The sequence below is a fragment of the Anabrus simplex genome, chromosome 2 (assembly GCF_040414725.1).
Source record: "Anabrus simplex isolate iqAnaSimp1 chromosome 2, ASM4041472v1, whole genome shotgun sequence".
Lineage (NCBI taxonomy): Eukaryota > Metazoa > Arthropoda > Insecta > Orthoptera > Tettigoniidae > Anabrus > Anabrus simplex.
The window spans coordinates 619,898,481-619,914,706 of NC_090266.1; positions in this window are offsets into that span (position 1 = coordinate 619,898,481).

The following is a 16,226-nucleotide window of genomic DNA, read 5'->3' on the forward strand; positions in this document are numbered from 1 at the left end:
TGCAATGATTAAATTGCCCTGGGAAGAGAACATCAAGTCCTGAATACAAGTAATAGGCTGCGCCCTATTCGTTGTCAATCAATTGCATCTCTAAAACGCTTAAACGTTTATATTGACTTAAAATAACCAACCTACAAATCGTCATTTTAATTTCCCTATTATTAAAATTGGGTTTCAGCTACCATCATATTGCTCCTGCTATCTTAATGATCACATATTGTTATCAACAAAGCCAAGTAAACATCATTGACTTGTGATTGGAACTTACAAGTTGTGGCAATCATCAAACCTTAAACATTCGGTCCAACGGAGAACATTTATTTTAAAATTTCGACTTTTGCTCTATCATATTCTCCACGTATTTTTTCCCCGTGTATAACCAACATTATACTGAGAACTTCTTTTCTCTTTACCTTGCCATCACGTAGAATATCGCACTCAATTCTAGAGACCATACCTATAAATATACCCTTACACATGGGCATACATCTCGTCCCTGAGTGTCTACCATACGACTCCAAATTTAGGGACACATATTATTCTCCTATAACTCTCTCTCCAATGATCAGAACATTCTATCTTCATAAAAATTATTCTGGCACAAGACATCCGCACATTCTATATCACATTCACTCAATTACCTTAGTTTACAACCATTTTATATTATTTAAACTTTGATCCCAATTGACGGATTCTTTCTTTAATAACAGTAATAAGTTAACTACGCTTAAAGTTTTACGCGACCTTTATGTTTGTGATCATACGCCACAAGACCTCCACTTTTATATGGAATCAGATCCATAGTACCTGACCTTTCCTGTCGTAAATCCCGCATGCATTGGCCGGGAATCAGAGCCTTTGTGAGAAGCGAGCGAGGGATTATTTTTGTTATGCCCTCTTTTATACCGATTTGCCTGCGGGGTCAGGGGGTCTAAGAGATATGGCTTAGTTTTACGGCCGCCTGCCCTTCATGACGCCAACCATTAGAGGAGAAATGCTGAGTATTATTGTGGTGGTGGTGGTGGTTGTGGTGGTGGTGGTGGTGGTGGTTGTGGTGGTGGTGGTGGTGAGTGTTGTGTCTTGTTGTGTGCTGCGGGCAAGTATTGAAAACGACGGAAACATCAACTATCCGAGCTATCCGAGATATCCATGTGTGTTTTTCCTTTCTTTTTTATGACAGCGGACGTTCTATCTTTAAGATACAACAGCACGCCACAAGCGGTTTAAACACTTACCCACGTACCCTGGGAGCCTCATCAGTAACTACGGCCAGCCGCTGCGTTGCAATTCTCTCCATTACCAAAACACATCTTTCCTCGGGAACGGTGCAAGGTACAGACTTAAAATTTGCGACATTGTGATCTTCTCCCGAAACTTTGTTATTGTGTTAATTTGGTGCATCAGTTACCTTGAGCCTTGTGTGCACACACGCTGAAATTGTAAGTTCAGCTTGTTTCTACTTTTTTGATATACAGCACTAGTTTTATTTGCAAGAAGTGCGATTATACTTCTCGGTAGTTGTTGATGGACGCGTAGAAGAGTGGTATCTTTATATTTAGCTATGCGTTATGTTTATACAGTTGAAGATGAGGTCGTTTTCGTCTTGTATGGACTGTCCATTGCAAATGCAGTACGGCGTATTCACAACGTTCATCCGGTACAGATGGGCTCTAAATCTTCCATGATTGAACTTCATTCGGATGATGTTTGTGATGAATCGTCTTTGAGAATGAAAATTTGAATCCCTGGAGCGTCAAGGTGGAGAGTGTTGTATGGTGGAGTAGTGTCTGCCTGTGCGAGTCTTAGTTACTCCCATCTCGTTGACGAAACATCATAAGCGCTGTTGAGCATGGTCGATGGTCACCGTCTGACTCGTTCTGAATCCCTTTGCTTAAACCAGGGCCTCTCAGGGTGCATGCGCGTGGTGCATGCACTGTGCACGGTGCAAAGACGACTTCGCTTGGTTGACCAGAGTGCAGACCCCTCCACTCCTCTCTCCCCACACCTGTCTCACCCGTTCGGCCTGTCTCCGCGTTCCTCACCTTCACTGCTGTTTCTCCCCCACTGCGAAATGTTTACGTGTGGTGAGCGGAGACGCTCAGTTGTATGGGACAAGGTTACCAGTGTTATTAAAAAAATTAAAAAAAGTTAATTAGAAATACACATACATGTTTGAGAGGAATGTAAACATAATTTTTAAAAATGCAGAACCCGTAACCACAATGAAAATGCTACAGTACTGGAACAAACCTCATTTGTGGATATAGAATGCTCTTCTTCAAGATGTTTCAACTTCCTTAATTCTTTCTCTCTGACGTTTCCTATGATTTCACAATAATTTTCCGAATGTAGTCTGTTGTAGTGTCTTTCAGCAGACGATTTTCTTACGCACGTAATTATCGTCCCTATCGTCCCACAGATTAAGCATTTGGCGTTATCGTCACGACAGACAAAAATAAATAAATAAATAAATAAATAAATAAATAAACGAAAGTTCCCAGTTCGATTGAAATGGACTTTCGGAAGTCTTTGCTTTCTTCGAAACAGGTTGCTCCATTATTATGTTGTTGTCGTGCGCTTATCTATTTCACTGATAAACACGTCGTCTACCACCAAACGCTTCGTCGCTCTCAGCACACTACACCATCCGAGTCAAGCCGAGTTGAGGCGAAGCGTACCGATGCACAGTGCACAGAGACTATGCACCTCGCTCTGCACGCGTGAGAGTTTGGGCGTTTGAGAGGCCCTGGCTTAAACCATCCAGGTGTTCATTATTTGGGGTTCCTGTGTATTAAGGTATCGAAATAAAGTGTACACAGGATTCATGTCGTTAAGTTCGACCTTATTTTGGATGCTGTTGCTGTCGTATACACTGTACCTTAGAGCTTCTCTGTGATATAATGGGTGTAGCTAGTGAGTATAGGGTACTCAGAGAATATGTGAGAATGATACTGTTTTTTACCCAGAAGTCTTCTAGCAGAGCCTAGGGCTTCAATGATGGCCATAAGTTCAGTAGAATGAGCTGGAAGATATACTGAGACCAAAAAATATTGAGCTTCACGGGTATCGGGACAAAATAATGCACACCCCACGCCATTTGATGGGATTTTGGAATCATCGGTCTAGATATGAATAGATGATGGCCGCTGATCTGTCAAATACTCCTGACGAAGTTGGGCATGTGACTGGCGCTTCGGACGCTTCGTGGATTTGTCGGTATACGGCTGACTGACAAAGGGGGGATGGGATGTCATGAACGCCTATTGTCTTCAAAATATTGTGGATATCTTATTCGGAACTTGATATATGTCCCCCACCAATGCAGTGTTAATGTGCGAGATCCCTTAAAACAAACCCTCAGTTTACCTCAGATTAATTATAATAATAATAATTATTATTATAACGTAACCTGACTCGACAGTGTAGGAGTAACAAGAATGCCAATTTCCAGCCAACCAGGTGTTTTAATTCTCGGCTGAGAGCTGAAACAGTGCTCACTCAAGTACTTGAGACCAACTGAGTCCCAAGCAATACAACTGAGGGCAGCAGTATTATTGGCAGGCCAAAGTCATAAATAGGATGTTACGTCACGGTTTGTTTTTGTACCTTCATAGCTGAGTGGTTAAGTCTGCACCACGTTATGAGCGGCAAGGTGCCTACTTCAGTGGTCGGAATTTCGAATACCAAAGTTTAACGGCCTATTTTACTGAGTGTGGTTTATACCTAATATTTGCACATTAATTCCCGATAAGTAATTCAAACCCCTTAGAAACTACACCAGTCCTAGCCTCAAATAATTACGGCTGTTGACGATACCACAGATTATCAGATTCGACCACGTGCAAGGAGATAAAGATCCAATATTACCCAACATGCAGTACTAATTTATGACGACAACGGTTGCGACAACAATGGAATCCTCTATTGAAATTTTATTTATCTTAAGCACCAGTGCTTGGAGCATAATTATTATAAGCAGATGTTTGAGTTCGGAAGGAAAACTCAGTCGGATGTTGCGGATGTTGTTTTAAGTGCGGAGGTTCTTGTTACACAGTCTTCATCTGTGAAGGAGGACGTGGTTGCCGAGTGACTTACTCGCTGGCTACTCACCAAGGCGGCCACATTGCCCATTGCCTGTGAGACTTTTTAAATGATATGTCACGTTCCTGTGCTTCGGATTGCACGTAAAACTACAAGCTTGATAGCTTTTCATTCATTTTTCTCATTCCGTAAACTTCATACGTATCTACTGTAATTTTAGAAAAGCTGAGCGTTTCCTTTCTAGTCCTTAAAGGTAAAAATATAGGGCCTACTCTAGAAGTACTTTTTTGTAATTTTTGACAGACATACAATTTCTAATAATTTAATTGCGTACAAAAAGCCCAGATTCAATTCTAAACCTCCCCGCAGTATTCATATAGAGTGAGGGCATATGGCGCTCTTGATGGTGATTCGTCCGTTGGATGGGGACGTAATGCCTTGAGCCTACCCCCTGGTGCTATTTGACAGAAGTAAGCTACGTGCCGGCACCCGATTTCACCCAATCCCTTCATCATATATAACTTCATTTCATCCTCAATAAAATTGACGTAAGGAAGGGCATCCGGTCGCAAAATCTTGCTACGGAGTTTCATCTAACTTCGTACCCAATCCCGTAGAGAACCGAACCAGCGTTGGATATACATATTAGTATTTTAGGCGTAGTCAAGCCTAGACAATGTAGAGTGATTCCACATTTTGTAAATCAGGTAGATCTAACGATGAATGAATGAATGATGAAAGGATGAATGAATGAATGAATGAATGAATGAATGAATGAATGAATTAATTAATTAATTTTACGCGGTGTTATTAATTTAATCCTAACTCCCTCATACATGACCATTTAGTGATGTATTTCTGCTCATCTCCGTACATGTCATGATGGCTCATGGAGAGGTGGAAGGTAAAGGCTTCCACTATCCGTAACCTCGGCACTTGATGGGGTAGAGTGGTTAGCTCTACGCCCGGCCGTTTTTACCCCAGAAATGAACCTGGTAATCATTTTTGGTGTAGGCTGAGTGAACCTCAGGGCCATGTACACCTCCGGAAGTGGAAATCTCGTTTCTTAAGTTTTACGACTTTCTGGTGGAAATTCGAATCCACGACCTTTCGGGCGAACCGAGCACGCCTTTACCGCCCCGGCAAGGCAGCCCCTTTGGTATGACTACAACTTATAGTAAAATATTGGATACTACTGTAGAACCTACTAGAAGATATGAGAAAACAATTTAAATAAATAAACAAATTAATTGAATATTTAGTATGCATGTACGTAAATTGAACTTTTATAAAACTTGTAATAAACAGAAACTCTACAATTTTACTCAGAACATGCATCTGAAAATAATAAAATTATTGTAAAAACTGCCTGTCATTTATTTTTAAAATCAATAAAATGTACAAATATTACACCGAAGAAAAATCATTTCGTAATTTACCGTAGTATGTCCGCCTCTGTGGTGTAGTGGTTAGCGTGATTAGCTGCCACCCCCGGAGGCCCGGGTTCGATACCCGACTCTGCCACGGAATTTGAAAAGTGGTATGAGGGCTGGAACGGGGTCCACTCAGCCTCGGGAGGTCAAATGAGTAGAGGCAGGTTCGATTCCCACCTCAGCCAACCTGGAAGTGGTTTTCCGTGGTTTCCCACTTCTCCTCCAGGCGAATGCCGGGATGGTACCTAACATAAGGCCACGGCCGCTTCCTTCCCTCTTCCTTGCCTATCCCTTTCAATCTTCCCATCCCTCCACAAGGCCCCTGTTCAGCATAGCAGGTGAGGCCGCCTGGGCGAGGTACTGGTCATTCTTCCCAGTTGTATCCCCCGACCAAGAGTCTGAAGCTCCAGGACACTGCCCTTGGGGCGGTAGAGGTGGGATCCCTCGCTAAGTCCGAGGGAAAACCGAACCTGGAGGGTAAACAGATGATGATGATGATGAATTTACCGTAGTATTCTGATATCTCATAGACTTAAGTAACAGAATTCAGGTTAGAATTAACAGCAACAAAACAAGATAAATGTATAAAATTAATCATATGTTTTTAGAAAAAGCAGAAAATGAAGATATCTATATTCTGCATATATTATTTTCAAAATTTTGACCAAATGTACCATATGTAGTGTATAGTAGTACCTAAAGAAAGCAAGGGTTAACTGACAGCCTGCTACTAGTTTTCCTTCCTGCGGAAGAAGTGTGTGGAAGCGTATGGTCTCCTATCTCCACTCGCTAACGATTCTCCAATACTTCTCTTCTTTCCTAGAAGTGGAGAAAAGAGCAGGAGCCTGTTCCAAAGGGATGTCAATACAGGATGCCCAATATCAACAGAGAAAGTAATACGAGGTGAAAGAGAATATGGCACCGTCAATTAAGAAGAGCAAGTAAAAGCTTCGGATATTACGAGCGGTCGATCGATCAAATGGCAGTTGTCTCTTAAATGTAGTCTATATTTGACGGCAGGACGAGCGAACAATGACACAGAAGGTCATTTAGGAAATTTAACACTAGGACCACCGGAACATACTGTATAACTAGAACCGCCGATGCGGTCATTTTGACCGCTGTATTGGAATTACTATTCTTACACTCAATACGTATAGTAACGCATTATCATCGTTTCAAGTATGTCTTACTAAGTTTATAAAACATTAATTATGGGATCTAACACGGAAAAGATTCAAATTATTTAATAGTATTGCAAATGTAATATTTTCCTAATTTATTACAAACACAAAAACGTTTCTATAAAACACACATATCTAATAAACAGACATTGTTTTTACTTCAAATTCTTTTTTTTTGCTATGGGCTTTACGTCGCACCGACACAGATACATCTTATGGCGACGATGGGATAGGAAAGGCATAGGAGTTGGAAGGAAGTGGCCGTGGCCTTAATTAACCCCTTCAGTCCTGAATTTTTCTTTTTAGAAAGAAAAATCATTTCTGACTGGATTTTGATTTTAGGTCATACTGGGGATGTACTTACAAAATTTGGTTGATGAGAGACCTCCCGTTACAAAAATGTATCATGTACAGTATACTGTACATTTGGTCTCAAGTGTTGCTGAATCCTAAACTTTTACCTTGGGATGGCAACCTTCTTAGGACAGGATTTGGAGGTATACAATGTTTCTACTGTACTAAATAGTAAGCCATACATTCCTATAGAACTGAAATTATCTATTTTTGAGATATTTTCATTGTTTACAGATAATTACTTACAAATATTCATATTTTGTTCACATGTTACTGACAAAGAAATGCTTCATAACAATTCACATTCATTTCATTGCTTATGAAATGCTGCAAAGCAGTTCCTGTTCCTATTTATACAAAGATGTACTCCACATTTTCTGCAGATAATGTGTGATCGCTGGGTGCAATTAATTTTCTTGCATCGAGTAGGTTCTTTATTGCCATCATGCTCTAGTAAGTGATCAACACTATCCTGCACTTCCCTCTGTGGTCTCCTCTCAGTTGTTTGTTTTTTATTAGTTGAAGGTGATGTTACAGGGCTTGTAGATAGCCTTCCTCTTTTGATACACTTGAATTGCTTATCAACCTTAAGAAAAGCTTCAGCTACCCTAAGCCTGAAATCTAACAAATCCATTATCTCCTTCTGTGCCAACCCAGCATTTCTAGCATTGTGACTGTACTCCATCACTCAGAGAAAACAAATATGTATGCACTTCAGAAAAACGTGACATACAAGCCAATCAAACCTGAGGAAAGTAATTAAAGTGTTGTTTGGTTTGCACATTGTCATGGGAGCAGAATATCAGGCCTCTGTGTCGGGAAAATATCTTCAACAGAAAGTTCAGCATCTCCAGAAGTACCAATAGTATATCCATTGCCACTTTCCTCGGTTGGGTTGCTTACAGATATTATCTCAACATCAGCTCCTGAAATATGTCGCAGAATAAAGCTGTATTTTAATAATTATTAGCTAAAAATTTGGGCAACTCAGTTTGCCATAAGAGTACTGGAGTTTCATTATGTGTAATAATACTGAATGTGATAACGTACCAATGCGCTGTATTTGTAGCTGGTTTGTGGTTCATCCTCATCATCACTGACTAGTTCCTCCACATCAGACACATCTCCATTCTCCAACAACTTCAAAATCATATCAACGTCGCTTGGGTTCATTTTCATTCTTGATGTGCCTGAATTTCAACAAAAATATATTTTTAGGGAACTCAGAGAACAAAAACAAAGTTTCTTTTTACATTTCTAAGAGACAATCTAGAGTATACAACACTTAATCTTCTTCTATATTACTAGAAACTACCAGGTATATAAATAAAACTTTGTGAAAGATAATGAACTCAGTCACACTATTTGCAACACTTGAGACCCCATGTACAGTATACTGTACATGCTAATATACATGGATGTTATGAGTCAAGGGATATGAAAGTCTAACTATAATTAGTATGCATATTCTATTCAAACATTTATCTTTAACCCCCAAACAGAACTTTACCCTAAACAGAATAAAATGTTAAAAATAAAGAATAAAATTTTCCCACTTACCTCCACTAACAGCATGCTTCTCTGTCATGTTTGTTGTTTATCTTCATAATTCACTAATGTGTTGGTAGATGTCACTTCAACCAATTGAGAAACAAAGACAAAGCATAGAAGTCTCAACCAAGATAGAGAACTCCCCTATTCACTAATAATTCTTGGTGCTATAAGCTAATGAATTTGATGTACAGTATACTGTACACCTGGACTGAAAGGGTTAAGGTACAGCCCCAGCATTTGCCTGGTGTGAAAATGGGAAACCACGGAAAACCATTTTCAGGGCTGCCGATAGTGGGATTCGAACCTACTATCTCCCGGATGCAAGCTCACAGTCAAATTCTTTTAGTCTAAACGGTAATATAGTTATTACTCATTATCAGAAAATAAAATTACGGTAACATTCCAATTAGTGTAATTTATGACCTGAAACATGTTTGCCAAATCCACGTTCCACAACATATTTGTCTTTCTTTTCCTTCAGTGTATTTGCACACGCTGATGCAATTCTGCGTCTTTAGAAGCGGGAACTACATACCACGACCTTAGTTATGTCCTTTGAGCAAGAACCACACACTCGCTGTTCGCACTTTCTGCAGGTAAAACTTGTCTTATTCCTGCCTTTCCTCATTTGGCATTGCCTATTCTGTACATTTCCTTCCACAGGTTTCATAAATTCGGGTTCTGTATCCACAGACTTAGGTTTCGATCCCATGTACCCCACACGCAGCTCCACTGGTAGTTTCAGGATGTCATTTTGGCGACTGATCTTCTTCCCTGTCAGTGTTTGAAAATGATCCAGGAGTTGAAATGAAATGGCGTATGGTTTTTAGTGCCGGGAAGTGTCCGAGAACACATGAAGACGACACATACACCCAGACCCCGTGCCACGGGAATTAACCAATTTTGGTTAAAATTCCCGACTCAGCCTGGAATTGAACCCGGGACCCCTGTGACCAAAGGCCAACATGCTAAACTCTTAGCCATGGAGCCAGACATCCAGGAGTTGATAACTGCCAAGTCAAGAATATTATGAAATACATGAACAGGCCATCTTCGTGTAACGGATCGAACAGTATATTTTCTTCCCATTTGATCTACCATGTCCACATCATATTTTGTATTGTGGTAGAAGTTTCTGTTTCGGGAATCCTTTTAGGATTAGCTTCAAGTTCAACTTCTGAGTGCAAAGTACTGTATAAAAGGACGTTCTTGTTTCGTTTTCCTTGATAAACAGTAAGCGTGTCATTGGAATGTTTCAGGAGAGTTGAGTCGTAAAGACTAGCTTTCATAGCCTTCAGAGGTTTAGGAATTTCTCTCCTCGATCCTGTAATGGTTCCAACAATATTCGTACCATTACTTTTCAACTTCTTAACACGTTTCACTGTTGCAAGGAAAGTTGTCTGTAGTCACTTTTCGCCCCTTCTTTTGAAACGGCTCCACCAACTTCATTACTACACTTTCGGGTAGAGCATTGTCACGTGGTCTGAGGTCGTCTTTTCCTAGGCAAGGAAACCCATTGCACGGAAAATTTGAGTCAACGTCCACAAGAAGACAACATTTAATTCCAGATTTATCTGATTTGTTGGGCATGTATTGTAAGAAAGGAGACCTTATTTTGCCTGGAAAAAGCTGCTCATCAGCAGGCAGATTTTCACCTGGAATACAAGGCAATTGACAATTTTCAATGAGTTTGTTCCATAGTTGATACTAACGCAAATTTATCAGTTTTCAAACGTTCTAATCTTGTAATTCTGACGTCGAAACGCAAATATCTTTGGATTTCTCGAAAACAGTTCCTCACCATTGTTTCACTGAAGAATAGTGGCTCCCACGTTTTAGACCAGAGTTCATCATGTTTAGTGCTACTAGCTCGAAATACACCGCGAGGATACACTAAGCCAATGAATGCCTCTAGTTTTCTAAACTTACACTCCACAATTTATCTCCTAAAACGCGTTTTGCTTCAGTTTCCTTAGAGTGTTTGACGTGTTTCAATATGGATTCATCAATAAAAAGACGCCATGAACACGCTACACTGTCGTCAGAAACATACCGCTTTGAATATGGAGTGGGTCCTGGATTTTCTTTCAAGATGTGGTCCTGCCAGGTGTAGTCTTCACAAACTCTCCTACAGTCCACTCCGTGATGCCATCTGCACCTAGTAACGTATTACTTGGTCCTGGGAGGCTTGTGTTGATGCGTCCCTTCTTTTTTTCCAGCTTTTCGTATTACATTTTCTACTGCTGTAATATAACAATCGAAAACTTTCAGTTCTCGGCCTACACCAGGCATAATTGCAGTCTAAATGTTGAATTTCAGTGCCAAGGTTGTAATGTTGACATCAAAATAACGTATATCGTTCATTATTGCAGGGAGAATAATTATAAACAAATGTTATCTCAACCAGAGGAATAAGCACATGTTTTTAATACATTTAATTATGATAATCAATACAGCGGTCAAAATGACCGCACCGGCGGTTCTAGGCATACTCGTTACCTACGTCCTAACTAATGACGCAAAATTAATTACATTTAATACGGATGATTCTGACCGGTAATCAGGAAAAGTCACTGAAGCGCTTTGCAATACGACAGAAAATGTGATTAAAATAAGGCTTTGAAAACGTGTAGCGGTCATTTTGATCACTCCGGCGGTTCAGTAATAATAATAATAATAATAATAGTAATAATAATAATAATATTAATAATAATAATAATAATAGGCTAATACCGGGTAAGTGGCTGCGTGGTGAGAGACACGGAGTTGTGTTTGAAATTTAGTTATCTACAAAAAGGTCATGCGCATTTCCTTTGTGACTCTAATATTTCTCGGGGAAATTACGCTTTTACATTTTATTTTTTTACAATTTGCTTTACGTCGCACCCACACAGAGAGGCGTTATGGCGGCGATAGGATAGGAAAGAGCTAGGAGTGCGAAGGAAGCTGCCGTGAGCTTAATTAAGGTACAGCCCTAGCATTTGCCTGCTGTGAAAATAGGAAACCACGGAAAACCATCTTCAGGCCTGCCGGCAGTGGGGTTTGAACCCACTCCCTCCCGAATGCAAGCTCACAGCTGTGCGACCCTAATCGCATGGCCAAATCGCTCGGTACTTTTACATGTTAAAGTACACTTTCTAGAGCCTCTTAAACTGATCAATAACAGCATTGCACTGACAATTGTTGAAGTATGCTCTGTCTCTACTGCTGTCACTCATCTCCACTAGATGACAGTACTGAGAATATTGTACAAAACTAAACACAACAACGACGGGTAAAACAGCTACAGCTACTACTACTACTACTACCGGTAGTAAATCGCAATTAATTAATTTTATCGAAGCGGTGGATTGTGATGTGGAAGGTCAACTCAAGAATGCCGCTTCTCCTACCAGATTTCTGAGAACTGAGGCCTAGGTAGTAATATCTCCGTGGAGTTGAAAATTCGTATGGGAGATTCTGAATTACTGGCACTGCCAACTAATATGTGAAAACTCTTCACGGTTTGTTAGAGTGATACGCAGTTGGTAAACATATTCGAAGATTTCGTACTTGTTACATATTTTAAGAAAATAATACATACTTATATGTCGTTTAACGAAAAGCATTGTGGATTAATATGGGAATTCTTTATAGTGTATATGTTTAACAGTTTAGGACTAGGTTCCAAACCTTGAAGTAAGGCATTCGAAAATCGCAGAATTTTTCTGGAGGGGGGGGGGGGGTGTTTGAACTTAAAGAAACCTAAATTTGAATGTAGGTGTGGAATGATGTTATGCCCAAGATTGAAAACATAATAAAGACTCACTGGTCCACTGGCGGAGCACGTTACAACATGTACGGAGGTGAAAAAAACACGCTTTGCAGTTTATCATGGCTGTTGGCTACGCGATCGTGGCCACAGGACCTCAAATATTAGATGGAATCTGAACCACAAGGACGTGAGTTTTGATTTCAGAGATCCAACATGAATTGGCCGTGGTTCAAACAGCGGGTGCTTTCGTGAGAAGGCAGAGAACAAGCCAATCAGCTATCACGAAAGTGAAGGTAGTTGAGGTACATTATTGAAATGAAGTTGCAGCCATGAGACATTTCCACCCTCTGTAAGCAGTAACATTGTTGATGAATAGAGATTATACAATATTGGTTACAATATTGGTACTGTTCCGAAATACTGACAAGAAATTCAGGAAGGTCCCGCTTAGGATTTTGATGGAACAATCAGAATTGAAAGAGATACACGTATTACAAATATTATCCAATGATAAGTGAAAAGCCAAGAAATGTGTTTTATGTGTTATAGAAAATGATGTGTTTCCATGAACAAAGACATGTTTCAAAATGTACTGGAAATCCACTTTCAAGCACGTACAAAATATTTACTTCCACTATGTGAAGTCAGTGCGTTCTTAGTGCGAGAATCGGCTGTGTTTCCAGCACTGCCTTGTGACACTCGATTACCATGATCTGGAGTGAATATATTGTACATCATTGTCATTTTTATGTGCACTTTCGAAGTTGTCTCATCTGATTCACTTATAGTATACAGAGATCCACAAGAGAAGACTTTTACAACTGACTGTAAGGTACATACAGGCCTGTTCGTTTTGTATTTTTATAATTTTGGTATGCATAAAATAACGCTGTCATATATACAGTAGAACTACAAATTCATTTCCTCTATAGCCTGTGCTGTTTTGATAGTTTTTGTCAATTTTGCAGTTTTTTGTGTCGCAAAGACGTGTAGTATAAATACAGTTCAACTCTACAATATGGTATATTTATTTCACTTAGTTAGCTATTCAGAAATCTCAAGAACTCAATGTAACGTTTATCATTCAACACTGTTTGTGTCTGGAGAGGTTGCGAAATCTAGCATTGCTGAAACATGCTATTTCTTTCATATGTGAAAATTTCACCACTATACTAAGCAAGAACTTGTGAGTTTGTATATGGGAGAATAATCGGAGTTCTAGGAAAGTTTTGCCCGCACCAGAATGTACTCTGCCTGAAATCACTTTCCGCTCCACCTGGGAAGTTAATTTTGATGCAGGTAGGGGAAGTAGCCTTATTCCCTTGTATAAGACCTCTTGAAGTGAAAGGTTGGTGTGCCATTAAATCACGTGAACACACGCTAAGTCCTTCGACGTATAAGCCAACATTTTTAAGTACTCTTCATTGAAGTGGCAATAGAAGGTTTCCTTGGGATAGAAGTCTATATTGCCAGCTTCTAGGTCTACAATGTTGAGAATGTTTACGTAAAGGATTTCTGTTCCTAGTTTGTGATCACTCAGTGCACTTTGCTTCTCCCTGCTCACACCTAAACTGCAAAGCTTCTTATCACACGCACTCGGCACTACGCCGTTCAAGTAATAATGTACGATATGCAAATTTGACAACCCCAGTCAAAAGAGTGTCAGGACCCAGAATGAGCAACTTACAACGAGAAATAATAATAATAATAATAATAATAATAATAATAATAATAATAATAATAATAATAATAATGAAAAAACCTACAACCTGTTTTCCAGTCATTGACCGGGTCAGGGATGTAATGAATGAAGCAGATATAGGCTATTAGTACGATGGGGTCGCCACTTCCAAAGTGATTTATTAATGAATGATAGATGCTATGAAATGAGAATGGAGAGTGTTGCTGGAATGAAAGATGACAGGGAAAACCGGAGTACCCGGAGAAAAACCTGTCCCGCCTCCGCTTTGTCCAGCACAAATCTCACATGGAGTGACCGGGATTTGAACCACGGTATCCAGCGGTGAGAGGCCGACGCGCTGCCGTCTGAGCCACGGAGGCTCAATAATAATAATAATAATAATAATAATAATAATAATAATAATAATAATAATAATAATAATAATAATAATAATAATTTCCTGTGGTTATTGCTAGCCTGGCGCAGCCCTTGTAAGGTCGACCAACAGACAAGTGTGGGTAACACCTGCTGTGTACTGGAAAATGCGTGTTATTGTGGTGGAAGGTAGTGTTGTGTGTGGTGTACGAGTTGCAGAGATGTTGGGGACAATACAAACCCACCGTCCCCGAGCCAGGGAAATTAACAATTTAAGTTTACAATCTCCGGCCTGATCGGGAATCGAACCCGGGACCCTCTGAACCCAAGGCGACTTCGCTGACCATTCGGCCGAGGAGACGGAGTTTTTCCCACTTCTTTCTGGGGTTAACATTTCTCTACTGCCACGCCGCTCTATTAAGGGCTTCTTCTTTCGTCCAGCCTTATTCTGTCAAATCTTCTGCTATTTTATGTGCCCACATTTAGCTTTGGTCTGCAGATCTTCCCCCTCCCTCCTCACAGTTCCAGTATTCGTACTTTTCCCCACGGAATTTTTGGACCTTCGTTCCACACTAACTTCCGCTTCCTTGGATCTTTGTATTCAACGGCCCTACCTTTATGGTCAATCTGATACGCTCATTCTTCGTTCTGTCCAATCATGAATTGCCAACAATCCATCCTAGCTTTCGAATTCCAGCCAGTTGTTGTCCTTGGAGAGACACAGGCAGATATACTCTTTACATAGCGAGTTTTGGTTCAATTTCCCTATCGACAAATTCTAGGACTGGCACCTTCGGTTGAATCACAGCAGCAGAAACTATAGAAACTTACTCTGCATAATCATTGCAGTCTGGGGTGATGCGGTAAAAGCGCATCAGATTATTTTAAAACTAACCCCCAGGATCATGTGGGTCAGGTGGGAAAGGGATAATGGTTTGCTGGGGGAGCAATAGTGTACATGCTCTTGTTTGGTGGGAAATTAGAATAAAGTAGAAAACAGTACGCGTGTGTGAGATTCTTATTATAATCACTCGCAAGGGAAATATCCAGATAGAACCAGACCAATTACCATGCAATTTGGCAGGGTGATAAATTAAGATATCATAAACTGAATGACAATATTTATTCTGGAACATGTGTTCCCTGAGAATAATACTAAGCTATTTTTCCACTGCATGACTTCCAGCTATTTCTTGTGGGGTGGGAATTTTTACGAACAGACAGACGTGGAGTGGCATGACTTCCAGCTATTTCTTGTGGGGTGGGAATTTTTACGAACAGACGAACGGAGTGGCATAACTTCCAGCTATTTCTTGTGGGGTGGGAATTTTTACGAACAGACGAACGGAGTGGCATGACTTCCAGCTATTTCTTGTGGGGTGGGAATTTTTACGAACAGACGGACGGAGTGGCTATGGGAAGTCCACTTTCGCCCGTAGTGGCTAATTTCTTTATGGAGAATTTTGATGAGGAGGCTTCGGCGCCCGTCTAACCTATGATATGGTGGAGGTATGTTGATGATACATTTGTGGTCTGGACAGAAGGTCCTGAGAAACTTCATATATGTCTGAACCATCTAAATCAGCATTATCCTTCAATTAAATTCACTATGTAGATGGAAATGAGCGGATGTCTTCCTTTCTTTGATGTTCTAGTAAGAAAGAAACCGGACGGCTCCTTAGGACATACAGTCTATCGCAAGCCTACCCACACAAATCGCTATCTTCATGTAGATTCTCACCACCATCCGGTACAAAAACAAGGCATTTTCACGACACTCACCAAGGGGGCAAGACGAATTTGTGAACCATCAAATATCCAGGTGGAGATGGGCACACTAAAAGTCACGT